Source organism: Microtus oregoni, unplaced genomic scaffold (genome assembly GCF_018167655.1).
Source record: "Microtus oregoni isolate MIOR12 unplaced genomic scaffold, Mior012 000029F_ref0000214, whole genome shotgun sequence".
Lineage (NCBI taxonomy): Eukaryota > Metazoa > Chordata > Mammalia > Rodentia > Cricetidae > Microtus > Microtus oregoni.
Window position 1 is genome coordinate 7,736,816 of NW_024543088.1, and position 27,999 is coordinate 7,764,814.

Consider the following 27,999-nt stretch of genomic DNA (forward strand, 5'->3'; position numbering starts at 1 on the left):
AATTTTCTCAGGAGATCTAATCTATTTCTCTTAGGATTCTATTTGTTACTTGGCTTCTCTGGGGTCATGGACTATAGGATTTGGTTACAGCTAAAATCCACTTATGTGTGAATGCATACCATACTCATCTTTCTGGGTATGGGTTACCTCAATCAGGATTGTTTTTCTAGTTTTATCCATTTGCATGCAAATTCCAAGATGCCAATGTCTTTTCCTGCTGAGTGGTACTCCATTGTGCAAATGTATCACATTTTTTTTTGTCCAATCTTTGGTTGAAGGACACCTAGGTTGTTTCTAGGTTCTGGCTTTTACGATTAAGGCTTCTATGAAGATATGAACATAGTTGAACAAATGTCCATGTAGTATGATTGAGCATTATTTGGACATATGGAGAAGGCATTGCTGGGTTCTAAGGTAGGTGAATCCCAATTTTCTGTGAACTTTCCATACTGATTTCTAGAGTGGTTTTAAAAGTTTGCATTCCCTCCCACAATGGAGGACTGATCCTCTAACTTTGCATGCTCTCCAGCATAGGCTTTGATTGGTGTTTTGGATCTTACACATACTGACAGGTGTAAGATGGAATCTCAGAGTCATTTTGATTTGCATTTCCCTGATGGCTAAGGGTGTTGACCATCCCTCTAACTGTCTTTTGGCCATATGGGATTCTTCTATATAAATTCTCTGTTTAGATCTGTACCCCATTTTTTAATTGTATTATTTAGCATTTTGATGTCTATTTGTTTGAGTTCTGTATACATTTTGGAAATCACAGTCATCTGTCTGATGTGGGGTTGGTGAAGATATTTTCCCGTTTTCTAGGCTGCTTTTTTATCTTATTGACTGTGATTTTTGACTTACAGAAGCCTCTCAGTTTTAGGAGGTCCCATTTATTTACTGTTTCAGTATTGTGCTACTGGGGTTTATTTAGGAAGTCGTCTCCTGTGCCCTTGCATTAAAAACTGCTTCCCACTTTCTCTTCTATCAGGTTCAGGGTGGTATGATTTATAATGAGGTCTCTAAACCATTGGGACGTGAGTTTTGTGCTTGAGGATAGATATGAAACTATTTTCATTCTTCTACATGTTGACATCCAGTTATGCCAGCATGGATTGTTGAAGATGCTTTCTTTTTTTTGATTGTATAATTTTAACTTCTTTGTTAAAAATTAGGTAGGTGTGTTGATTAATATACAGATCTTCAATGCTATTCCATTGGTCAAACAGTCTGATTAATACCAATAGCAGACCATTACATTATTGTAGCTCTGTAATATAGCTGGATGTCAGGGCTGTTGATGTCTCTAGAAGTTCTTTATTGTACAGGATTGTTATGGCTATCCAGGGTTTTTTGTTTTCTCATATGAAGTTGATTATTGTTCTTTCAAGGTCTGTGAAGATTTCTTTTGAGATTTTGATGGGGATTGCATTGAATCAATAGATTGCTTTTGGTAGTATTGCCATTTTTATTATGTTGATCCTACCTATACAAGAGCATGGGAGATCTCTCCATTTTCTGGTGTCTTATCCAATTTCTTTTTTCAAAGATTTAAAGTTCGTGTCGAGCAAGACTTTCCCTTGTTTGGTTAATGTTACCCACAAGATATTTTATGCTATTTGTGGCTTCTCTGAAGGGTGATGTTTCTCTGATTTATTTCTCAGCTTCTTTATCATTTGTATATAGGAGGGCTACTAATTATTTTTAATTGATCTTGAATCCTTCAATATTATTATTATTATTATTATTATTATTATTATTATTATTATTATTAATCTGTAGAAGTTCCCTAGTAGAGTTTTGGGGGTCATGTATGTATACTGTCATATAGTATGCAAATAACAAAAGTTTGACTTCTTTCTTTCCAATTTATATCCTCTTGATATCCTTTTGTTTTCTGATCACTCTAGCTAGAACATTAAGAACTATGTTGAATAGATATGGAAAGAGTGGAGAGCCTTGTCTTGTCTCTAATTTTGGTGTAATCCCCTTGCCTATCTTTCCATTTAATTTGATGTTGGCTGTTGTCTTACCGTGTACTGCTTTTATTAGGGTTAGATATGGTCCTTGTATCCCAGTTCTCTCAAGACCTTTATCTTAAAGGGGTTTCACATGCCTTTTCAGGATCTGATGAGATAATCCTCATATAATAATCTTTCAGTTTATTTTGTGGTGGGTTTCATTGATAGATTTTTGAATGTTGAACAATCCATGAATCCTGCGATGAAACTGACTTGATCATGGTGGATGATTTTTATTGATGTTTTCTTGGGTTCAGGTTTCCAGGGTTTTTTTGGAGGAGTTAGGTTTTTTTTTTTATTGTTGTTTTTTATTGTTTTTTGTTTTGTTTTGTTTTATTGATTTTTTGAGGCAGGGTCTCTCTGTAGCTTCTGTAGCCTGTCCTGGAACTAACTATTTTAGACCAGGCTGGCCTCGAACTCAGAGAGATCCATCTGCCTCTGCCTCCCGAGTGTTGGAAATAAAGGAGTGCGTTATTGAGTGTTTTTGGATCAATGTTCTTGGGTGAGATTTGTCTGTAATTCTCTGTCTTGGTGTGTCTTTGTGAGGTTTTGGAATAAAGGTAACTGGCCTCAAAAAAAGAATTTGACAATTTTCCTTCTGTTTCTATTATGTTGAACACTTTGAGGATTATAGGTATTAGCTCTTCTTTGAAATTCTTGTAGAATACTGCACAGAAACCGTTCAACTCCGGGATTTTTTGGTTAAGAAGTTTGTGATAACACCTTCTATTTCCTTGCAGTTTGTACATCTATTTTAATTGTCAACCTGGTCTTGTTTTAAATTTGGTAGATGGTATCTATCTAAAAATTCTCCATCAGTTTTGTTGAGGAGAGGCTTTTGTAGTATGACGTAATGATTCTGTGGATTTCCTCACTCTCTGTGGTTATATCCCCCTTTTCATTTCTTTTCTTTATTTTTTTTTATTGAGAAAAAGGAAAAAAAAGGTTCCCCCTCCTCCCAACCTCCCATTTCCCTCCCCCTCCTCCCACCCTTCTCCACCTCCCCCCACTCCTCTCCCACTCTCTCTCCAGTCCAAAGAGCAGTCAGGGTTCCCTGCCCTGTGGAAAGTCCAAGGTCCTCCCTCCTCCGTCCATGTCTAGGAAGGTGAACATCCAAACTGGCTAGGCTCCCACACAGCCAAAACATGAAGAAGGATCAACACACCATGCCATTTGTCTTTGGCTTCTCATCAGCTCTCATTGTTCGCCATGCTCAGAGAGTCCAGTTTTATCCCATGCTTTTACAATCATAGTCCAGCTGGCCTTGGTGAGCTCCCAATAGATCAGCCCCACTGTCTCAGTGGGTGAGTGCACCCCTCGTGGTCCTGACTTCCTTGCTCATCTTCTCACTCCTTCCGCTCCTCATATGGACCTTGGAAGTTCAGTCCAGTGCTGCAATGTGGGTCTCTGTCTCTATCTCCATCCATCACCAGATGAAGGTTCTATGGTGATATGCAAGATATTCGTCAGTATTTCTATAGGATAGGGTCATTTCAGGTTCCCTATCCTCATCTGCCCAAAGAACTAACTGGGGACATCGCCTGGGCTCCTGGGAGCCACTCTAGGTTCAAGTCTCTTGCCAGCACTAAGGTGGCTCCCTTAACTAAGAATAGTGCTTCCCCTATCCAGCCTTCCTTTATCCCAATCATCCTGTTTCCCCAAGTTCCCCCCATCCTCCCCTTCTCACTTTTCTCTCCCCATCTCCCCTTACCGCCTACACACCCCACTCCCAAGATCCCACTTTTCTCCCTGGCAATTTTGTCTACTTCCCATAGGCAAGAGGATAAATATATGTTTTTCCTTGGGTTCACCTTTTTATTTAGCTTCTTTAGGTTTACCAATTGTAGCCTCTGTGTCCCTTATTCATGGCTAGAAACCAATAAGTGAGTACATTCCATGTTCATCTTTTTGGGTCTGAGTTACCTCACTCAGGATAGTGTTTTCTATTTCCATCCATTTGCATGCAAAATTCGAGATGTCATTGTTTTTACCACAGCGTAGTACTCTAATAAGTATATATTCCATACTTTCTTCATCCATTCTTCCATTGAAGGACATCTAGGTGGTTTCCAGGATCTGGCTATTACAAATAATACTGCTATGAACATAGTTGAACAAATGCTTATGTCATATGAGCGGGATCACTTGGGTATATTCCCAAGAGTGATATGGCTAGGTCCAGGGGTAGGTTGATCCCGAATTTCCTGAGAAACCGAAACACTGATTTCCAAAGTGGTTGCACAAGATTGCATTCCCACCAGCAATGGATGAGGGTACCCCTTCCTCCACAGCCTTTCCAGCGAAGGCTATCATTGGTTTTTTTTATTTTAGCCATTCTGACTGCTGTAAGATGATATCCCAAAGTTGTTTTGATTTGCATTTCCCTGATTGCTAAGGAGACTGAGCATGACCTTTAGTGTTTTTAGCCATTTGAATTACTTCTGTTGAGAATTCTCTGTTCAGTTCAGGGCCCCATTTTTTAATTGGGGTTAATTAGCCTTTTAAATCTAGTTTCTTGAGTTCTCTCTATATTTTGGAGATCAGACCTTTGTCTATTGCGGGATTGGTGAAGATCTTCTCCCAGTCAGTAGGATGCCTTTTTGTCTTAGTGACAGTGTCCTTTGCTTTACAGAAGCTTCTCAGTTTTAGTAGGTCCCATATATTCAATGTTGCCCTTAATGTCTGTGCTGCTGGGGTTATACCTAGGAAGTGATCGCCTGTGCACATCTGTTGTAGGGTACCTCCCAATTTCTCTTCTATCAGATTCGGTGTGCTTGGACTGATATTGAGGTCTTTGATCCATTTGCACTTGAGTTTTGTGCATGGATATAGATATGGGTCAATTTTCATTCTTCTAGAGGTTGACATCCAGTTGTGCCAGCACCATTTGTTGAAGATGCATTCTTTCTTCCATTGTATACTTTTAGCTCCTTTATTGAAAATGAGGTGTTCATATGTTTGTGGGATAAAATCTGGGTCTTCTATAAGATTCCATTGGTCGACTTCTCTGATTTTATGCTAGTACCACACTGTTTTCATTACTGTAGCTCTGTAATAGAGTTTGAAGTCAGGGATGGTAATGCCTCCAGAAGATCCTTTATTGTATATTATTGTTTTGGCTATCCTGGGTTTTTTGTTTTTCCATATAAAGTTGATTATTGTCCTCTCCAGATCTGTGAAGAATTTTGATGGGATCTCGATGGGGATTGCATTGAATCTATAAATTGCTTTGGTAGAATTCCATTTTTACTATGTTGATCCTCCCAATCCAAGAGCAGGGGAGGTTCCTCCATTTTCTGGTATCCTCTTCAATTTCTTTCTTTAATGCCTTAAAGTTCTTGTCAAATAGATCTTTTACTTCCTTGGTTAGAGTTACCCCAAGATATTTTATGCTGTTTGTGGCTATTGTGAAAGGTGAAGCTTCTCTGATTTCCTTCTCTGCCTTCATATCCTTTGTGTATATGAGGGCGACTGATTTTTTGGAGTTGATCTTGTATCCTGCCACATTACTAAAGCTGTTTATCAGCTGTAAAAGTTCTTTGGTGGAGTTTTGGGGGTCGCTTATGTAGACTATCATATCATCTGCAAATAACGAAAGTTTAACTTCTTCCTTTACAATTCAAATCCCCTTGATCCCATTATGTTGTCTTATTGCTATTGCTAGAACTTCAAGCACTATATTGAAGAGGTATGGTGAGAGTGGACAGCCTTGTCGTGTTCCTGAGTTTAGTGGGATGGCTTTGAGTCTCTCTCTGTTTAATTTGATGTTAGCTGTCGGCTTGCTGTATATAGCTTTTATTATATTTAGGTATGACCCTTGTATCCCTAATCTCTCCAAGACTTTTATCATAAAGGGATGTTGGATTTTGTCAAATGGTTTTTCAGCATCTAATGAAATGATCATATGGTTTTTTTCTTTCAGTTTATTTATATGATGGATTACATTGATATATTTTCGTATGCTGATCCAGCCCTGCATCTCTGGAATGAAGCCTACTTGATCATAATGGATAATTTTCCTAATGTGTTCTTGGATACGGTTTGACAGTATTTTGTTGAGGATTTTTGCGTCAATATTCATGAGTGAGATTGGCCTGTAATTCTCTTTCTGGGTTGGGTCTTTGTGCGGTTTTGGTATCAGAGTGACTGTAGCGTCATAAAAGGAATTTGGCAATGACTCTTCTGTTTCTATATTGTGAAATACATTAAGGAGTATAGGCATTAGGTCTTCTTGGAAGTTCTGGTAGAATTCAGCGTTGAAACCATCTGGTCCTGGGCTTTTTTTTGGTATGGAGGTTTTTTATAATAGCCTCTAATTCTTCACGACTAACAGGTCTATTTAGGTCATTCACCTGGTCCTGGTTTAACTTTGGCATATGGTATTTATCTAAAAAAGTGTCCATTTCTTTTACATTTTCCAGTTTTGTGGCATACGGGCTTTTGTAGTAAGATCTAACGATTCTCTGAATTTCCTCTGTGTCTGTGGTTATGTCCCCCTTTTCATTTCTGATCCTATTAATTTGTCTATTCTCTCTCTGCCATTTGATTAGTTTGGATAGGGGTTTATCAATCTTGTTGATTTTCTCCAGGAACCAGCTTTTTGCTTCATTGATTCTTTGGATTGTTTTCTGTGTTTCTATTTTGTTGATTTCAGCCATCAGTTTGATTATTTCCAGTCTTCTCCTCCTCCTAGGTGAGTCTGCTTCTTTTTTTTCTAGAGCTTTCGGGTGGGCTGTTAAGTGTCCAATGTGAGCTTTCTCTGTTTTCTTTAAGTGGGCACTTAGTGCGATGAACTTTCCTCTTAGCACTGCTTTCATAGTGTCCCATAAGTTCGAGTATGTTGTTTCTTTATTTTCATTGAATTCAAGGAAGACTTTAATTTCTTTCTTTATTTCTTCCTTAATCCAGGTATGGTTCAGTAGTTGACTGTTCAATTTCCATGAGTTTGTAGGCTTTCTAGGGGTAGCATTGTTGTTGAATTCTAACTTTAATCCATGGTGATCTGATAAGACACAAGTGGTTACTAATATTTTTTTGTAACTGTGTAAGTTATCTTTGCTATCGAGTATGTTGTCAATTTTCGAGAAGGTTCCATGAGCTGCAGAGAAGAAGGTATATTCTTAACTATTTGGGTAGAATGTTCTATAGATGTCTGTTAAGTCCATTTGATTCATTACCTCCATTAATTCTCTTATTTCTCTGTGAGGTTTCTGTCTGATTGACCAGTCCATTGGTGAGAGAGGAGTGTTGAAGTCTCCTACTATTAGTGTGTGCGGTTTGATGGCTGCCTTGAGTTTTAGTAATGTTTCTTTTACGTACGTGGGCGCTTTTATATTAGGGGCGTAGATATTCAGGATTGAGACTTTATCCTGATGAATTGTTCCTGTTATGAGTATAAAATGTCCCTCTCCATCTCTTCTGATTGATTTAACTTTGAAGTCAACTTTGTTAGAAATTAGTATGGCCACACCTGCTTGTTTCTTAGGTCCATTTGCTTGATAAGCCTTTTCCCAGCCCTTTACTCTGAGTAGGTGCCTGTCTTTGTGGTTGAGGTGGGTTTCTTGTAAACAGCAGAATGTTGGATCCTGTTTTCGTATCCAATCTCTTAGCCTGTGCCTTTTTATAGGTGAGTTGAACCCATTAACATTAAGTGATATTAATGACCAGTGGTTGTTAACTCCGGTCACTTTTTTAGTAGTAGGGTTTGTGTGTTTCCCTTCTTTGAGGTGCGCTGGTGAAGGGTCTCTAGATGTCTGAGTTATTGTGGTCATTGTTGGACTCCTTGGTTAGTGATTTTCCTTCTATTATTTTCTGTAAGGCTGGATTTGTGGCTATGTATTGTTTAAATTTGTTTTTATCCTGGAAAATTTTGTTTTCTCCATTTATAGTAACGATAGCTTGGCTGGATATAGTAGTCTGGGCTTGCATCCATGATCTCTTAGTTTTTGGAGTACTTCTATCCAGGACCTTCTGGCTTTTATGGTTTCCATAGAGAAGTCAGGTGTAAGTCTGATAGGTTTACCTTTATAAGTAACTTGGCCTTTTTCCTTTGCGGCTCTTAATATTCTTTCTTTATTCTGTATATTTTGTGTTTTGATTATTATATGGCGAGGTGATGTTTTTTTTTTTTTTGATCCAGCCTATTTGGTGTTCTGTATGCTTCTTGAACCTTCATAGGTACATCTGTCTTCAGGTTTGGAAAGTTTTCTTCTATAATTTTATTAAGTATATTTTCTGGACCGTTGAGCTGCACTTCTCCTTCTTCTACTCCAATTATTCTTAGGTTTGGTCTTTTTATTATGTCCCAGATTTCCTGAATGTTTTGTGATGAGAATTTGTTGGTTTTGCTGTTTTCTTTGATCAGTGTGTTTATTTTCTCTATGCTATCATCAGTGTCTTACATTCGTTCTTCTATCTCTTATAATCTGTTGTTAGTACTTGTCTCTGTAGTTCCTGTTCGTTTACTCAGATTTTCCATCTCTATTCTTCCATCGGTTTGTGCTTTCTTCATTGCTTCCATTTCATTCTTCAAGTCTTGTACCGCTTCCCTAACCTGTTTGATTGCTTTTTCTTGTTTCTCTTGGTTTTCTTGCGTGTCTTTGAGCGATTTATTCATTTCCTCTACCTTTTTGTTTGTAATCTCTAATTGTTTATGGCAGTTTTTCACCTCCTGTTTAATGTGAGCTTTCCTCACATTCTTTTTCTGTGGGCACTTAATGCTATAAACTCTCCTTTTAGCACTGCTTTCATAGTGTCCCATAGGTTTTGGTACACTATGCCTTCATTTTTGTTGAATTCTAGGAAGTCTTCGATTTCTTTCTTTATAGCTTCCCGAGACACAGGGTTGGTTCAGTAGAGCACTGTTTATTTTCCATGTGTAGTGGGTTTTCAGAAATTAGTGTTACTGTTGAATTCTAATCTTAAACCACAGTCCAATAAGATCCAGGGGGTTACTCCATTTTTTGTGTCTGTTGAGATTTGCTTTGCTACCAAGCATGTGATCAATTTTAAAGAAGGTTCTGTGAGGTGTTGAGAAGAAGGTATATTCTTTCATGTTTGGTTGGAATGATCTGTAGGTGTCTGTAAATTACATTTGATTCATTAATCTGTTAGTCTTCTTATTTCTCTTTTAGGTTTGTCTACTTTATCTGTTCATTGGGGAGAATGGGGTGTTTAAGTCCCTAACTATTAGTGTGTGGGGTTTGATTTACAATTTAACCTCTAGTAATGTTTCTTTTACATATGTGGGTGTTCTTTTATTTGGGGCATTAATGTTCAGGAGTGAGAATTCACCTTGATGGATGGGTCCTGTTATGAGTATAAGGTGTTTTTCTCCATCTCTTTTGATTGATATTAGTTTGAAGTCTATTTTGTTGGATAATAAAAGAGCTACACCCACTTTTTCTTTAGGTTCATATGATTGGAAAATCTATTCCCAACCATTTACTCTGAGTTAATATATGTCTTTGAAGTTGAAGTATGTTTCTTGTATACAGCAGTAGGCTGGATCATGCTGTCATAATCATTTTCTTAGCCTGTGACTTTCCATAGGGGAATTGAGTTCACTGATATTAAGAGATAATAATGACCAGTGTTTGTTAATTCCTGTTAGTTTTTGATGAAACTGTGTGTTTCCCTTCTTTTGGTTTTGTTGGTGTGAGGTTATATGATGTTGTATGTATTTGTATGTGTGCAGGTAGCTTTGTTTGGTCAGAGTTTTCCTTCTTGTACTTGTGTAGTGCTGGATTTGTGGATAGGTATTGTTTAAATCTGATTTCTCATGGATTATCTTGTTTGCCAATGGTGATTTAAAACGTTGCTGGCTTTAGTAGTCTGGGATTGCATTTGTGGTGTCTTCAAGTCAGCAGTACATCTGCCCAGGATGTGACTAGAACAATGGAAGAAAATAGTGTACTACAGAAACATACAGAAAAAATCATAAAGCACAATTAAAAAACAAAACAGTAAATAACATAAAAAATATTTAAGGTGTAGTTAAGTGATCATGAATATGTTAAAGAATTAGAATAGAAAAAAGACAACACAGAAATGTATGATGAAGTATATAATTATACTGTCCATTAGGACATGTCCTTGGTGGTTTGTTTTTTTTATCCTATATTCTCCATGATGATTCACGTAGAAAAAAATTGATGAAAGGCAAGGTGCTCTTTGTAATATTATATCTAATCTAGAATACCAAATTTACGGGATTGCTGATCACAGAACTGTTTAGTCATATTTTTGTTGGTGTTTTTATTGATTCTTTGGAAATTTTGCTGAGTAACTTATTGTACTTTAGTTCATACGGATCTTGTGTTCTTGAAGCAGTGATGGGAACCTGTAAGGAAGAGTCAGTTTTGGATGTCAGCTGATCCAAGCCATGCATCAGCTACACAATCTGCATCCTTTACTTGTCCTTTATATATCTGCCCACAGATTCCCAGCACTGATTCAGGACTTAGAAATTAGTCTCTTTATACCTCGCCATACACAGGTGTCAGCCATTCCATGGTCTTCCCACTGATGTCATTGGAATCATATGCAGTAGAAATTTCTGCTTTCTTGGATATGGAAATTCTGCCTTTGCTACACATCTTATGTTTGACATATTTTTTATTTGACAGCAGTGTATGCCCACATGGTTGCTGCTTTACAGCTCGCTCATGTTTCTTCAGCCTGTGGTTTCTAAAGAAAAATTTGCCATGAGGATAGATAATTAAGGGCACAGGTGAAGTCTGGAACTTCACATGAAGATAATCTGGCTCCCATTCACATACCCCATTTAGGCCCATAGGTCTGAAGCTTAACTTGTCCTACTTGGTTTAATACTTCCAACACACAGATTTTTAGTATAGACTGTATTTGGAGTATGTCTTTTAGAATATTGATAAGCAAGAACACATCAAATTTTGGGATGAACTCTTGTATCCTTAGAAATTTTTACGTGGGCACTTGATAAACTCTTTCCTTTCATGACAGGGAGTCTTGACATTCCAGGATGTGGCTATTGATTTCTCTCCAGATGAGTGGGACTGCCTTGACTTTGCACAAAGGGCTTTGTACAGGGAAGTCATGTTGGAGAACTACAGTAACCTGGTCTCTGTGGGTGAGACATTTTTCTTTCCTGATTCCTTCTTTATCATATTTGTATCCTACCAGGATGTTTTACATCTATGTCTGAATTGTCTGCCTCACTTTTATTTGCCAATTTAACAAAAATCTTGGAGTTATTATGTAAATCAAAATGTTTTGTGTAACTTTATCTTGTCAATATATTCCTGACTCCTGGAGATGATATTTATCATTCAAACCTTCATAATACATTTTAGTTTTCAGACACATCATAGATTATATATTGATTTGCATCTTAATGATTCATAATGTGTTTGCATTTGATCCAGTAGTAATTTACAAGGAAACCAAGGTATACAATATTAACAAAAATGCTTTTGACTGTGTTAAAATATTTGGAGATAACACTAAGAAAATCTTATTTGGAATTTTAAATTATAGGCCATCTTATATAATCAGCATGGTGGTTTATGAGAAATCTATGTGTTTTATTGTTTTTTTTTTTTTTTGGTTTTTCGAGACAGGGTTTCTCTGTGGCTTTGGAGCCTGTCCTGGAACTAGCTCTGTAGACCAGGCTGGTCTCGAACTCACAGAGATCTGCCTGCCTCTGCCTCCCGAGTGCTGGGATTAAAGGCGTGCGCTACCACCGCCCGGCTATGTGTTTTATTGTTATCCCAAGTTATGGTGATAGGTCTCTTCCAATATGCAGGTCTTTCCGTGTCGAAACCAGACCTGATCAGCTTTCTTGAGCAAAGCAATGAGCCCTGGAATGTGAACATACGAGAGGCAGAAGGCAATGAACAAGGTAATCATAATGAAGCATTGGCACACGTGGGAAACCTAGGGCATGGAGAAATTCTGCCCTGAAGTGGGATGCATGGTGTAGGAGAACCATTATGTTTTCATTGGTCAATCAATAAAAAAAAAACTGCTTGGCCGGATAGGGCAGAACGTAGGTAGGCGAAGTTAAATTCTGGGAGGAGAAAATCAGAGTCAGTGTGAGAGAACCACCATGGAGACACCAGGTCAGATATGCTAAATCTTTCCCAGTAAGCCATGGCCTTGTGGTAAACACACATTTATAATAATTGGTTAAATCAAAATGTGAGAGTTAGCCAATAGGAGGCTAGAGCTAATGGCCAAGCAGTGTTTCTATGTGGTTATTTCGGGTGCAATCTAGGGAACAAAAGGCTCCCTATCCCTGTAAGAGATGCACAAATATTTCTACCTAAAATTATGTAAAAATTCACATTGAATGATTATTCCAAATTACTTTATAAGTAAAATTATCTAACACTTACAGGAATTCCCCATAACCAGCACTTGAAGGCTATCACCACACAACTCAATGGAATTTTTGTGCATTCTTTTCCCCCCATAATGTTAAGTTTTGGAATGTATATTTTTTAATTGAAAAACTTTCTGCCTCCTCCCCGCCTCCCATTTCCCTCCCCCTCTTCCCACTCCTCCCTCTTTCCCACACTTCTCTCACGCTCCCCCCATTCCTTCCCCCTCCCTCTCCATCCAAAGAGCAGTCAGTGTTCCCTGACCTGTGTGAAGTCCAAGGTCCTCCCCCCTCCATCCAGGTCTAGGAATGTGAACATCCAAAGAGGCTAGGTTCCCACAAAGCCAGTTCATGCAGTAGGATCAAAACTCAGTGCCATTGTCTTTGGCTTCTCATTAGCCCTCATTGTCCGCCATGTTCAGAGAGTCCGGTCATCCCATGCCTTTTCTGTCCCAGTCCAACTCGCTTTGGTGAGCTCCCAATAGATCAGCCCCACTGTCTCAGTGGGTGGGTGCACCCCTCGTGGTCCTGACTTCCTTGCTCATGTTCTCCCTCCTTCTTCTCCTCATTTGGACCTTGGGAGCTCATGTATTTATTTTTATTTATGACCTTACAGTATCTTTATGTACATTACACCTTCAAGAGTTTTGTTTTGCTTTGTTTTATGCAATTTTGGGGGTACAAATGTGTGACTAGAGAGGAAGGGGGAAGGATGTAAGTAAGGAAATACTGTGCTTTTTCTTTATTTTCCATTCTTCTCTGATACTATCTGATTTCTTTTATTCTGGTTATATTATTTTATTGTTATTCTTTAGGTCCTATTTGTTTTCAAAGAAGTAACTGAAATTGGGTAAATTCAGACATATGTAAAAATGGGGATGATCTCAGGGCATTTGAAAGATGAAAAGTTATAGTCAGAATATATTTTATGTAAGCATCTATTTTCTATATAAGAAAAAAATGTATCTCTGATAAAAAAAGATCAGTCCTAGTGAATTTCCTTGATGTCTGATATTTTATGGATCTCTTCCTTGAAGTATACATGATTGTCTGTAGACCAGTTAGTAGTAACAGTTTCCTGTTCATCATTTGTTATTTCCTTATTAATTAATATTCTGTCTAATTTCTTTTTTGTGTATGTGTTGTCAAATTTAATTTTTTATTAAAAATTTCCACTTCCTCCCCACATCCCATTTCCCTCCCCCTCTGCCCATCATCCTTCCCCCTTCCTCTCCAGTCCAAAGAGCAGTCAGGGTTCCCTGTCCTTGGAAAGTCCAAGGTCCTCCCCTCTCCATCCAGGTCTAGGAAGGTGCGCATCCAAACAGACTAGGCCTCCATAAAGTCAATACATGAAGAAGGATCAAAACCCAGTGCATTGTCTTTGGCTTCTCAGTCAGCCCTCCTTGTCTGCCATGTTCAGAGAGTCCGGTTTGATCACATGCTCCATCAGTCCCAGTTCAGGTGGTCATGGTTAGCTCCCATTAGATCAGCCCCACCCTCTCAGTGGGTTGGTGCACCCCTTGAGGTCCTGAATTCCTTGCTCATGTTCTCCCTCCTAGTGTTCCTCATTTGGACCTTGGAAACTCAGTCTGGTGCACCAATGTGGGTCTCTGTCTCTATCTCCATCAATCTCCGGATGAAGGGTCTATGGTGATATGCAAGATATTTATCAGTATGGCTATAGGATCGGGACATTTCAGGCTTCCTCTCCTCAGCTGCCCAAGAAACTAGCTAAGGATATCTCCATGGATAACCGGAAACGCCTCTAGAGTCAAGTCACTTGCCAACCCTAAAATGGCTCCCTTAATTTAGATATATACTACCCTGTTCTAATTTCTTAATATTACTCAATTTTTTTTAATTTCCAGTGATTGTGGAGATGAGTTAAATCCATTAAGATAAGGCAATTTTATGAGTGTACTTTTATTGCATTTGGGTTATAGTCGTTGTATTAGTTACTTATTATCTATTGCTGTGATAAAACTCCAAGATAAAGGCAATATATAGAAGAAAGATTCATGACAATGAATCAGAGGTAGCAGTTGGCAAGGGGCTAGAGCAGCAGTGAGAGGTTTCATCTAGAAACACAACAGAAAGTAGATAGCTCACTGTTGTTATTAGAAGGCTACAAAATTCTCAAAACCACTGTCCAAGGGCATAGGTGATCCAGTAAGTTGATACCTCTTTATCTTACCCATAAATATTCACCAACATTAGACTATGTTTTCAGATATCTGATTATATGTGGTCATTTCACTCAAACTGCCATAATCTCATTTATTATTCTAAAATTGTGATTGGAACCTCTAAGATAACATAAACTCGACCCTTTCATTTTTATAATGTATTTAATGTATGTTATAAAAGATATCCTACCCACTTACATTAAGAAGTTTAATTCATTAGAATAAATGAATTGAAGTTTATTTTATATAATACGCCATCTTGTATATATGTCTATATATATATAATTGTGTCACTTATATATCTGAAAAACATTCACCTAAGTATACTAATTCAGATAATTATATATTTTTCTTTCTTCCAGTTTTATATTCTTATCAAACACAAAAGAATAGACAAGATTGTATCCACAAGTTCGTGTCAGGAATAGCTGTAAGTAGTGACTTTAAAACCTTCCATTTAGGGATGATTTAAATATTTGGTGAAGAAAGAAAAGAGAATGGTTTATGTTGTGATTGAAATAATCTCTATTCATCAGCCATCCTGGGTTGTACTAGAAATAAAGGTCAATAATTTCTACCTGATCTGGAAAGATTTCACATTAGATCGCTTACAATTTCAGAAGCAGTTTCTTCAGTAAAAAAATACAAATAAATTTTAAAACACTTTTTTTTCTACAAAGAATATTGAAAAATCTGAAAATTGAATGACGTGTATTCTATTAAACATTCTCCAGAATTTTCTCAACAAAATTACATTTTGTTACAAGATATTCATGAGATAAACATGAGAAGTTTTTCTCAATCAAGTGAGACTGAAAAAAAATCAAAGAATTTTCAGTCATGAGAAACGTTACACATTTACTGATCTTATTAAAGCCTTTCCTAGGAAATCTAATGAATAGTTTCTAGAATCCTCTTCTTAAAGTGACAAATTCCCAAAAATGAAATCACCATATGTCTTTCCTCATTATATAAGTTCATAGAAGAAGTCTGTTTTTTCTAAGAGCCAATACATACATGATAAGTGTAAGGATGATTTTGATTGTAACACAATTTCTTTTTCTTTCAGCATGACCAGAAACAAGGGAGGCATTATATCAACAATCAAAATGAAGAGAGACAAAACAATTATATAGAATGTGGAAAGTGCTTCAACAGATATGCATGCCCCACTATGCATAAGAGAATTAATTCCAAAGAGAAGGCATACAAATGTAAAGATTGTAGCAAGTCATTTATCTGTCTCACAAACTTTCAATCTCACCAGAGAACCCATACTGGTGAGAAACCTTACAGGTGTCAAATATGTGGCAAGTCCTTTACCCGGGTCTCAAATCTTCATATTCATAACAGAATTCATACTGGTGAGAAACCTTACAGGTGTCAAGAATGTGGCAAGTCCTTTACCTCGGCCTCAGATCTTCAGAAACATCACAGAACCCACACTGGTGAGAAACCTTATAGATGTCAAGAATGTGGCAAGTCCTTTACCTGGGTCTCAAATCTTCAGAAACATCACAGAACCCATACTGGTGAGAAACCTTACAGATGTCAAGAATGTAGCAAGTCCTTTACCCGGATCTCAAATCTTCATATTCATAACAGAGTTCATACTGGTGAAAAACCTTACATGTGTCAAGAATGTGGAAAGTCCTTTACCCAGATCTCAACTCTTCTATCTCATCAAAGAAATCATACTGGTGAGAAACCTTACAGATGTCAAGAATGTGGCAAGTCCTTTACCCGGGTCTCAAATCTTCATATTCATAACAGAGTTCATACTGGTGAAAAACCTTACATGTGTCAAGAATGTGGAAAGTCCTTTACCTGGGCCTCAACTCTTCTCTATCATCAAAGAATTCATACTGGTGAGAAACCTTACAGATGTCAAGAATGTGGCAAGTCCTTTACCAGGGCCTCAGATCTTCAGAAACATCACAGAACCCATACTGGTGAGAAACCTTATAGATGTCAAGAATGTGGCAAGTCCTTTACTTGTGTCTCAAATCTTCATATTCATCACAGAATTCATACTGGTGAGAAACCTTACAGATGTAACGAATGTGGCAAGTCCTTTACCAGTGCCTCAGATCTTCAGAAACATCACAGAACTCATACTGGTGAGAAACCTTACAGATGTCAAGAATGTGGCAAGTCCTTTATTCAGCTCTCAAATCTTCATATTCACCACAGAACTCATACTGGTGAAAAACCTTACATGTGTCAAGAATGTGGCATGTCTTTTGCCAGGGCCTCAGTTCTTCATAACCATCAACGAATTCATACTGGTGAGAAACCATACAAATGTCGAGAATGTATCAAGTCCTTTACCCAGCTCTCATCTCTTCACAATCATCACAAATTCCATACTGGTGAAAAACCTTACAAATGTAAAGAATGTGGCAAGGACTTTAAAACAAATTCAAGTCTTAGAAAGCATCACAAAATGCATTTAATGGGTACATTTCATGAAACTTGTTAGTGGACCTCACATTAATTCATTGTACAGATCTTCATGCATTACCCAACTTACTTCACAGACAAACATCCTTCAATTCATTTTCAAATCTTAGTCAATACTTAGACAGCTACACAGTTCTTATGAATTTAGAAACATTGTGTCCAGATTTGAACTTTATTATCATCAAATATTTAGTGTAAACACAATTTATGCATCATTGTTGTAAACATACTAATAGAAAATTAATTACTATGAATAGGTAAATATTTCTAGTAGGACTAAATTGACCAATAACGTTTCTTGACTGTATGTTAAGATAATGTGTGACAAAAACAACCTATGTCAAAGTAGTTCAGATTTTGATGCACATTTAATTTCTTGGCATATGGTTGCTTATATAATGAGATTATATTCTATATAACATTATTTTTCTGTGATTTTTGTGATTCTTGAATAAATATAAGCTTGTTTTAAAATTCAAGTCTTTTAATTTGTGTCTTTGCAACAAAACAGTTAAACATTTTGCCCAATTTTTACTGCACATTTTTCTGATATTCTATTTCTAATAGTAGAGTATCATAAGTGTGAACACTTCCATGGATGAGCTGGTAGGACAGAGAATGACACACTACATAGATTACTTTAAACTTTGTATAATTGGGGTTCAAATCAGTGTGAGGTAGATGGAAGATATCAATGGGCATGAACAACTGCACAAGGAAAAGCTACAAGGCAACAACATCAAAGATCTGTATTTAGGAAAGCAGGGAATGGGAGAGGTGGACTTCTCCAGAGAGAAACACATTAACTGATTGTCCAGTAAGCAATGGACAATATGCCTGAAAACATATAGAATTATAACCTTTTATGGATTGGTCTCCTTGTATTTAGTAACATATGTATATACAAATTTATTTATCAATAAACAATGCATGAATAAAGGACATAAACTTGAAAGAGAACAGATATTGTGGTATATAATAGAGTTGGATGTAGGATATCATAAGTACAAAATTTATCTTATTATTCTGTACATTTTAATTATATAAAATAAGTAATGTGTTTGTATACACCCTATTGTTTCCCTGTTATACTCCCTCCATCTAAAATATTTGCCCTCTCAATTCTGCAAAAATTTTCATCCACCTTTTATATTTTTTTGAAATTCCATTTATGAGATAAGATGAGTGTTATTTGTATTTTGGAGAGTTGTCTATTTCTTTGACTTAATTAACCATAGTTTCAACAATTTTCTTGAGACATATACTTTTTTCAATAATTTTATTCATTGATTGATTATCTTGCATTATTTATGAATATTACATTTTCCTTATCTATATATTTAGATATAATGGTCCTTATCTAAGCTCATTCCCTGAATCATCTGTTATATGAAGTGCAGTGATAACAATTACACACAAACTCACGCATATGTGATTCAGCATAGTGAACTCACTATGATAAGTATGCATATACAGGAGTGATTCAGCTGGTATGTCTATGGTAAATTTTCAGTCATATCTATCATTATAGGATCCACAGTCCCTGGGATGTCTTATTTCACAGTGACCATAGCATGTGTGTTCTTTTTTCCCACTTCCTTTGCAGTTTTTAGAAAAATTTAGAGTTGACAAAAAATGTAATCACTAAAAAGGCACCCAAAGCTGGAATTATAGAACACTCCAAATATTATTACCCTTTGTGAAAAATGAGTCTGGGACCCAAGAAAATGACCACAAAATCTACAGTACTTGAGCCAGCTTATAAGTTCTATTGAAAATGTATTGTAATGCAAGTGGTTGCCATGACTTACCTTGAGTGGTCAGAGCTTTTTTACTACATGCCTGGGTACCTCAACGTGGTCCACTTGGTAAGCAGAAAGTACTTGTGAGTAACTCGGGTAACTTTGCACACATATTGTATTTCATATGTATGTTGGCATTTGAGATACTGTCCTAAATATGCTGATTCTGAAAAATTTTTGTCAGCATGCAGACAATAAAACTCTGCTCTTTATCATCTACCATACAAAAACTGCACCAAAAGTGTCATAGATATCAAAATGAGACCTGATACCCTACAAATTCCAAAGGACACAGTAAAGATAATCCTCCAACTTTTAAGCACACTTAAGGGGTTTCTGAATAGGACTCTTGTCCAATAGTACATGAGACCAAAAATCAACTAATAGGAGCTTATGAAATTAAAACTTTTTATTTCAGCGTAAGAAAATGTCATTTACATGGGGCATACAGAATATGAGAAAGTCACTGGTGCGACGGTGACGTGAGAGTTATTGTATATTTCACTTCCTACTGATCTGGTGAGGACTGCACTCTAGGTAGGAATCAGTACCTGGTCCTGTGTCCATGGTCAAAAGACCATGGCTGGATGAGGCATATATTCCTTTAAGATGATACTACTGTTGTTAATTTGTGTGACAAGAGTAACTTCTTTGTAAATATTTCCATTTCGATGGATAGATGTCTTCAGCTGTCAGCCTTGGTTTGCTGATTGACACAGCATAGCATGATCTACATCATGTTCTATCCCATGGCTACGTGCCTCATTATCTGTATGTGTGTGCATGTGTTTTTCCAACTTATGGTGCCTCTACTTAGCCCAGACTGATCTCTGACTTGCCACTGCTCTTTCTTCCATTTATTGATTCAAGGTTGGGACCATTATATTCTTCTCAGGCATGATTTTTTTCTATATATCTGAGGACTCATCTGGGCTCATGTGGCTCCAGCCAAAACTGTCAAATTGAATCTCATTTTCACTCACAACATCATAGCTTCAGTGAGCTCTGCTGATTTACCAGGGGAAATTTTGATCACTACCTGTATGACTTCCTGTTGTTTGGAACCAACCAGTCTCTAAAAGTCTGAGGATCTTCTCCAGATGCTCTTCATTTCAGAGGACTCATCCCTCCCAATCCCCATCATCATGACCTAATTTCTCAGGATCATTAATTTCTCATCTTACTCAGTATGGATCTTAAGGAAGGGAAGAAACATTCCTGCACAGTACTTTCAAAGTGGGCCTTCAACTCCACACAGATAATGTTATAATAAAGTGGGGAGCTAGATCTCTGGCTTTGAAAGGAGGATGAGCATCCTTTCTGATATGGCACCTTGGTTTCAGGTCATATTTGGAGTGAAGAAATTAGCCAGAGAGGAAAGGGCTGTACTGTGGGAAGCAGCAGACCCCTCCCTGGGCATTCTATTGTATCCTGGAGAGCCCTGGCCTTCTATGTGATGTCAGAAGTGTTGTGGCAACACCATCTGCCGCTGGAGCATCTGTTCATTGCTTACAGGTTTTGGACATAGCCATGTTGGCAAGACTGAGCAGGCTTCTTGAGAGACAGAAAGGAGAGCATCACGAGACTAGAGGGAGGCAGAAGGAAGCTGGCCTTCAATCTCAGCGTCAAACATCAAGAAATAAATGGTTCTGGGCAAAATGCAGTGAGTCCTGAATAGGGAGTAGGGAACTACTTGATGATGGAAGGCTTCAACTTGGTTTTACATGGTGGGACACTGGATCTTGGAGCTTTGGGGAGGTAATGGATCTATCCTGCTTCTCTTCATTTCTAAAGAGTAGACCTGGAGTCTAGGGTGTTGCAGGAGGTCCTCCCACTCCTCCAGCCTATCACCACTGAGATACCAGCCCATTGGGGCGTGGTCTCTTTCCCTTTAAAAAAGCGGCCACTTCCCTCTCCTCTCTCTCTTCACTTCCTGCTCCGCCTGCGACTAGACTCCTTTCCTGGTTGCGTAGAGGGCTGTTGCCTGGGACAGTGATCTGTAAGTTTTTTCCCCTTTAAATAAATACCACCCTAATAATCATAACCCCGAATTGGTGTGGCATTGTTTGTGACTTACGCCTTCATTTTGGCACCCAACGTTTGGTTTTAGAACCTCTCCTTTCCCCACTTGCAGCCGCGAGTTCGGCTTGGCGGCCCCAAGTTCGGCTTGGCGGCTGCGGGCTTGGCGGGCTCTAGTTCGGCTTGGCGGGAGCCCTCCCTTCCTCAGCCTCCAGCGGCCTTGGACTCCCCATGTGGATTTAAACTCCACAGGCCCGCTGGACTCCCCACGTGGATTTAAACTCCATAGGCCCGCGTAGTCTCTGGCTGCCTGGTTTGCTCTTTTCTGAGTCATTTTTAAATCTCCCTTGCAAGTACAGCTCTTAAGTGGCACGAACCAGAGCACGTGGTTGCTGAAAGCTGCAACCCCTCAGGGTGACTTGTTCCGTCTCAGGAATTGATTTAATTACATCTATTTTGTTGAGAAACTTGCATTTTCCAGTTTTTAACATCTACTAAGGCACTGAAACAGGACCATGTTTTCACCGCGACTCTGCAACAGCGCCACCTGCTGGATAATAGGTAATATTGCAGTTTTTGTTTCTAACGCAAATTTTACTGCTTTGTTTTCACTAATACAATGGATTAGTAAATTTATATTTACTAATACAATGAATTACATCATACAAGGTTTATATGATTATGGGGATACCTTAATTTGCTTGTTACTAGCCTTCAGTTTTCTTTTCCATATTCTATCATTAAGGAAGAATATGGCACTCCTAAGAACGATTGAATCTTTACGTACTAATAATGAACAGAAGAATATGGCACTCCTAAAAACGATAGAATCTTTACAAACTAATAATGAACAGAAGAATATGGCACTCCTAAGAATGATAGAATCTTTACGAACTAATAATGAACAACTAATTGACAGGATTAAAATTATTGAAAATCAGAGGTTATCTGAACAAGTGGATACTATGACAGACAAAATTGATTCCATATCCAAGGGTATTAGAAAGTTACCTGAAAGGGTTCAGGCTGTTGAATTTGACGTTCAGACTTTATCACAAAGTTTTGATAAGGTAACAGACAAAATGTACCTCCAAGATGGGAATCTACATGATATACAAGAAAAGTTTAAGGAGGACATGTTATCTTTGAAGGAAAAAATTAAAGCTTTGGAATCACAGGTGCAGAATGGGGACCAAAAAATTGATACCTCACTGAAATCACTGGAAATATATACAGGTCAGGAGATTCAGGATTTAAGAGAGACAATGATAAAAAGATTTGAAAAAAATTGGGGAAATTATTGCAGCTGGTGAACAGAGTAAGGAGGCACAAGGACAGGATACAAGGCCTCCACCAGCTATTAGAATTGGCTTACCCAGGGTTCTAGCGACATACCCTATACTTAATTCTGAAAAAGCATCAACTTCTAAAGGCTCAAAGGGAGTCAAAGAAGCTAGATGGATGCCAATAGCAATGAATGATCTCAAAGAAATTAAGCAAGCTGTTGTTAATTTTGGCTTGCACAATGCATATGTAAAGGAAATGATAAGGACTTGGGCTTCTAATGCTAGAGCTACTCCCCATGATTTCCATCAGTTAGTGTCTGCAGTTTTAGATAATGGACCTTCCTTGATGTTAGGAATTTATTTCAGAGAAGAATCCAAACATATGGAACAGCAAGGAAGAGCAAAAGGTATTGAGGTTTCCCAAGATCAAATTCTTGGTGCAGGAGAATATGCTGATCCACAGGTCCAAGCTCTTTATGACGATGAAGTACTGTGTCTATGTCACCAAGCAGCTTTAAATGCTTGGAATAGGATACAAGATCCAGCAAAAAGGGTTGAATCATATACCAGAATTAGGCAGGGACAGAGAGAACCCTTTATTGACTTTTTGCAAAGATTAATTAAGGCTCTGGACATAGGGGTAACAGACCCAGAAGCTAGACGAATACTTCTTGAATCTCTAGCTTTTGAGAATGCAAACATAGAATGCAAAAAGATAATTGGGCCTTTAAAGTCTAGATCAGCACCTATGGATGAATGGATTCAGCATACGATGAATGTTGAGACGTTTAGCTATAATGATGAATCTTGGGTAGGAGAAGCGATTTCCAAAGCAATGAGGAGACATCAAACTGCCAGGTGTTTTAATTGTGGTAAATTAGGACATTTGCAAAGGGATTGCAGGCAAAGAATTTCTAGGAATAATATCTCTTCTGGGAATGACAAAAATAGGAGACCTCGGCCTTCAGGTATATGTAGGAGATGCGGTAAAGGCAGGCATTGGTCCAACGAATGTAGGTCAACAACAGACAAACGGGGCAATCCGATATCATCGGGAAACTCCTTGGGGGGGCCTCTCGCAGGCCCCCAAGCCAACAGTGGCCCAGTCATTCCCAGTCACAGTGGAGAACGTGCCTCACCAAGAAAATTAAAAGCTCCAATTTCTGCTGTAAAAAGTAATACTGGTCTAAATGATGAATTACGTGTGGAGGATGAGTCAAAAAACCCAGTAGGACAGAGTAAACGTATATTTTGGCAGACTTCTATTAATGATCAAAGACCAAAGCTAAGAGTCTGTATAAATGGCACTTTTATTGAAGGCTTATTAGACACAGGTGCAGATGTAAGTATCATTACCCCAGAATCTTGGCATCCGAATTGGCCTCTTCAAGAGGTAGATGTTCAGTTCCTGGGAATTGGAACCCTATCTCGTGTAAAACAAAGCACAAGATGGGTTGAATGCATAGGGCCCGAAGGGCAAAGAGGAAGACTAAGGCCATATATAGCCAATATTGCCATAAATTTATGGGGCCATGACCTGCTACAGCAATGGAATACCCAGATTAACATTCCTGTATTTCCAGGAACTCATAATTCTGGGAAGGATATGATGAGGTATTATGGAAAAAGGTCACCAGCCATTCAGGCTGTACAAGAACATACAGCAAATACCAAACCTTTAGAGGTACCAACGGCCCTACCTTTAAAATGGCTAACTGAGAAGCCAATATGGACCAAACAATGGCCTCTAGCTGAAGATAAACTACAGGCATTGGAACAGCTGGTGCAAGAGCAACTAGATGCTCACCATATTGAAGAATCAACCAGCCCTTGGAATTCTCCTGTGTTTGTTGTAAAAAAGAAATCTGGTAAATGGAGAATGGTGACAGATCTAAGAGCTGTCAACAAAGTAATTCAACCTATGGGCCCACTACAATCTGGAATTCCTTTGCCTTCTCTGTTACCAAAAGGATGGCCTCTTATAGTTATTGATTTGAAAGATTGTTTTTTCACTATACCGTTACAAGAAAAGGATAGAGAAAAATTTGCCTTCACAGTGCCTACTTATAATAATTCTCAGCCTAATAGGAGATATCAATGGACTGTCCTCCCACAGGGTATGCTCAATAGTCCTACACTGTGCCAATATTTTGTAAGTAAGCCATTGGAAATAATTCATAAACAATTCCCCAAGTCCATCATTTATCATTACATGGATGACATCTTATTATCGGATTCAAATAAAGATACTTTAGAAAGGATGTTTGAAGAAGTAAAGAAAGTCTTGCCTAGGTGGGGATTACAAATTGCCCCTGAAAAGATTCAAAGATGAAATTCTATTAATTACCTAGGTTACAGAATAGGGTTAGAGAAAATTAAAACGCAAAAGACACAAATTAGGAGAGACAGGTTAAAGACTCTTAATGACTTCCAAATATTGTTAGGAGACATTTCCAGTCTACGACCAGCTGTTGGGATAACACCTGATCTAATAGTTCATTTAAACAAAACCTTAGATGGTGATAAAGATTTGAATAGTCCAAGAGAACTGACAGCTGAAGCAGAAAAGGAACTGACAATGATTGAGGAAAAATTACAGGAGGCACATGTGGATAGGGTGAACCCAAATCTTAGCTGCATCCTAGTCATATTGCCTTCCAGAATTTCTCCTACAGGGATTCTAATGCAGAGGGAAGATATTATTTTAGAGTGGATATTTATACCTAATAAAGCCAAGTAAAAAATTAAAAACTTATGTGGAAAAGGTCTCTGAATTAATTATAAAAGGTAAGCTGAGACTTCGTCAACTAGCAGGTATAGACCCAGCAGAAATTATAGTGCCTTTAACTACTGAAGAAATAAAAAAGTTATGGGAAGACAATGAACTGTGGCAAAGAGCTTGTGCTAACTTTTTGGGAGAAATTAATAGCAACTATCCCAAAAGTGATAGACTTAATCTCATAAAAAGAACTTCTTGGATTTTTCCTAAAATTGTACGTGATGCTCCAATAACTGGAGCCCCTACATTCTATACTGATGCAAATAAATCAGGAAAAGCAGGTTACAAGTCAGATGAATTGAGTAAGGAGAAACAAAGCCCTTATAATTCTGTCCAGAAGGCAGAATGATATGCCATTCTTATGGTGCTAAGGGATTTTAAAGAACCTCTTAATATAGTTACAGATTCACAATATGCAGAAAGAGTTATCTTGCATATTGAAACCGCTGAATTTATACCAGATGGCACAGAGTTGACTTCATTGTTTATCCAGGTACAAGACATAATCAGGAACAGGCTTTGTCCAATGTACATAACACACATCCGGTCCCATACAGGTCTGCCTGGTCCTCTAGCCCAAGGCAACGCTGAGATTGATCAATTATTGATTGGAAGTGTGTTGCAGGCCTCGGAATTTCATAAGAAGCATCATGTCAATAGTAAAGGCCTAAAGAAAGAATTTTCCATTACTTGGCAACAAGCTAAGGACATTATAAAGAGATGTCCTACTTGTTCTTTCTATAATCAAACACCGTTGCCTGCAGGGAGTAACCCAAAGGGTACAAAGAGAAATGAAATCTGGCAGATGGATGTGTTTCACTTTATGGAATTTGGTAAATTAAAATATGTACACCACACCATAGACACGTATTCAGGTTTTCAATGGGCTACTGCCCTGCGCTCAGAAAAGGCTGATTCAGTAATCACACATTTATTGGAAGTTATGGCCATCATGGGTATACCTGCACAAATAAAGACAGATAATGGTCCAGCATATGTATCTAAGAAAATGAAACGCTTTTTTGATTATTATATTATAAAACACATTACAGGTATACCAAATATTCCTACAGGTCAGGCAGTTATAGAAAGATCAAATCGTACTATAAAGGATATGCTGAACAAACAGAAAGGGACTAAAAATACCCCCAGAAATAGATTACATAATGCTTTATTAACCTTGAATTTTCTTAACGCTAATGAGAAAGGAACGACAGCAGCAGAAAGACATTGGATAATGGAAAAGTCTGCTGAACTAAATCAACCGATTTATTTCAAATATGTGCTGACCTCTCAGTGGAAGCCAGGAGATGTGCTACGTTGGGGAAGGGGTTTTGCTCTTGTTTCCACAGGAGAAGAAAAATTGTGGATACCATCAAAATTAATAAAGTTTCGATTTGAAGAGGAGAAACCTCTTGGAAAGGAGAAATGACAACTCATCCACAACGATGATATTCATACAGGTGGTAAGAAAAACATATAGAATGGGGGCAGGGTTCTGTTCTTATTTCCACAGGAAAACACTCATCTTTGAGAAATTCAAGGGACCCTGGATGTTTGGATACTGACAGATGGAAAAATACCTGCCCAATAGGAAATATCAAGACAACTGAATGGGTTGTGTAAGTAATATTAAACCATATTTCTAAATTTATAAAGCTGGTTTTGAAGTTGGACTCTGGCTCAGTCCCTCTCCAATTCCAAGCCTGTTAGTAAGAGAAAAACCCAGAGTTTCTGGAGTTTCTGTCTCATGTCAAGAGCCATGATATGGGACAGAAAGAAATATGAGTTTAGAAAACATCTTTGCTTTTCTTCATATCTATCATACTTTTCATTGAATATATCTATCATGTCTTTCATTGAATATATATATATATATATATATATATATATATATGTCTATATGATTAATGTTTAAGTTCTTCATAATGAACAATGAGTTTTTCCTGAAATGACATTTGAAGTTTCCAGGAAGAAGATGGAGCCTCATAACAACAACTCTACCTGGTTGATATGACGTCATGATACTGATAGCGCTACTACAAGACCTGCTTTTGGTACCAGCTGCACAAGACAGTTCCAACTTGGTTAGCTGAAATGGTGCACATCTTATACAACATTTTGGCCAGACCTGCACAAAATACTCAGAGACTATTGGCAATTTTAAAAGACATTGATCTTGAAATTTAACCATCATTTCACTTTCACAGGATCCCCCAGAAAGAACGTCGCCCCCATGACAGCTGGAAGTAATTCTAGAGGACGACGTCCCCTTTCCCAATAAAACTTGCCCTTGGGTTTAGGGACATCATTTAGGGGTTGATTATAATTAGTATACGATTGAGGGTTGGGGGAGGAATTTTATACGCTCAGGGATCATTTTGAAAAAAAAAAGAGGGATGATGGGATAATAGATTTGTAATTGTGAGTTACTGGTTTTAGACAAATATATTGGTATAGATTCTTGTATATTGATACAAAGTTAAATTATATTGACTATTGTATGCATGCATGTTTCTACCTCTGTTTAAAACATTTTTTATGTATTGACATATATTGTATTGATATATATATATATATATTGTATATATTTACCATTTTGCAGTGTACATTTCTACCTCTGATTAAGATACTTATATAATGATTGTGTATTGATATATATTTACCTACTGCAATGTATATTTGTACATTGTTTATATTTGGAGGTCATTGTCCTCATTTGTTTCACAGTCGTTTATTGTCTTAGTCTTTAAGTTAGATAGATATTGAGAATTATATAGACTAATAGTCATCTAAGTTTGTCATTTATAATAGACTAATCAGGTTCTTTAGATATATAGAGATTATACTCAGTATAGATAGATAATCTTCAACTTCTTCAAAGAGCTGTAGAAAATGGCCTTTAATCTAACTCAGAGTTTTGTGGTAGTGAGACACAACTGCTCCTGGCAACACCACTCTATTCCCGAGAGAATGTTGAGCACCAAAGACACTCCACCTGGAGCCTTTCTTTTTGGCAGAACTGGCCTTTGGGCAAAGAAATGCCCATACCTCAACAACTGACAAAGATACAGAGCATGCATCAA

The 27,999-nt window shown here is 37.7% G+C and overlaps 1 pseudogene; it reads left to right on the plus strand.

The window, feature by feature from the left end:
* LOC121464657 overlaps positions 1 to 27,999 on the plus strand; it is a 210,245-nt pseudogene that overhangs the window by 152,168 nt on the left and 30,078 nt on the right.